This window comes from Antrostomus carolinensis, unplaced genomic scaffold (assembly GCF_000700745.2).
Source record: "Antrostomus carolinensis isolate BGI_N321 unplaced genomic scaffold, ASM70074v2 scaffold21001, whole genome shotgun sequence".
Lineage (NCBI taxonomy): Eukaryota > Metazoa > Chordata > Aves > Caprimulgiformes > Caprimulgidae > Antrostomus > Antrostomus carolinensis.
Genome location: NW_010293846.1, coordinates 2377 through 3268, shown reverse-complemented (window position 1 = coordinate 3268; position 892 = coordinate 2377). Strand labels below are relative to the sequence as shown.

The 892-nt window shown below is 45.5% G+C and overlaps 1 protein-coding gene across 1 annotated transcript in view; it reads left to right on the top strand.

Annotated features, from left to right (window-relative positions):
• ILF3 (interleukin enhancer binding factor 3) overlaps window positions 1-892 on the top strand; it is a gene marked incomplete at its 5' end in the record, with an annotated part of 15469 nt that overhangs the window by 12210 nt on the left and 2367 nt on the right. The window lies entirely within an intron of this gene.

Below are 892 nucleotides of genomic sequence, written 5' to 3'. Positions count from 1 at the left end.
CCAACACCAGCTGAGCTGGGATTCACCTTCCCAGGAGTTTCCCATGGAACTGTGGCATGAAATTATCTCCTTTTTACCTAAATTCTCTCCTCCTTGGCAACAAAAGGCACGAAATGCTCTTTTTTTAACCTAAATTCTCATCTCCTCCCTGTTGGAGGCAGCGCTACCCCATCTTCCCCCTTTTTCTTTCGAGGCGTAGCTCTTATTCCCTCAGTCCACACCCCGTTGTGGAGCCTGGGGTGGGTTTTTAATTAGGTTTTAGTGGTTTTTAATTAGATTTTAGTGGCTTTTATTCCTTGAAAAAAGAAGTTGAAGTATTTTGAACATGGCAAGGTAGAGTGATGTCATCTCACAGGCTGAGCCCAACGCAACGACCGCCTCAAAATTCAACTGGGGCAGGAAAAGAATCGCCGCCGAGAGCTTGAATGTAGATAAATAAAATCATTTGATAAATAAAAATGAAACCCCAGACTTTACTCTCACCTTTGTCTGGTCCTGTCACGTCCTCTGGAGCTTTTCCATCCATCAGGGGGTTTATTTAACCTTCAATCCCAGAGGTAGCACCTAAATTTTGAGGTAAATAGGATGAGCCGTGCGCCCACGTCTTCATTCCACACATAAATCCAGGTGGGGGGCTGGCTTGAGGGCTCTCCTCATGGATCTTGATGTCATTCCACGTTCCAGGAATGACTTCCCACTTCTTCTTCCCACCTCTGGGCTGTGGAGACCACAAACATCTGCTGCTCTTGATGGTTGTTGATTTGTCTCAATAACACAAATGTAGTTTGAGCGCCGGGTTTTTAAAGTCTTTGTAGAGATTTGATGTAATCGCCGTCGTAACGCGAATTAAAGACGCTGTGGTAGCCCTGAGCTTCCTTCTACATCTTGGTGG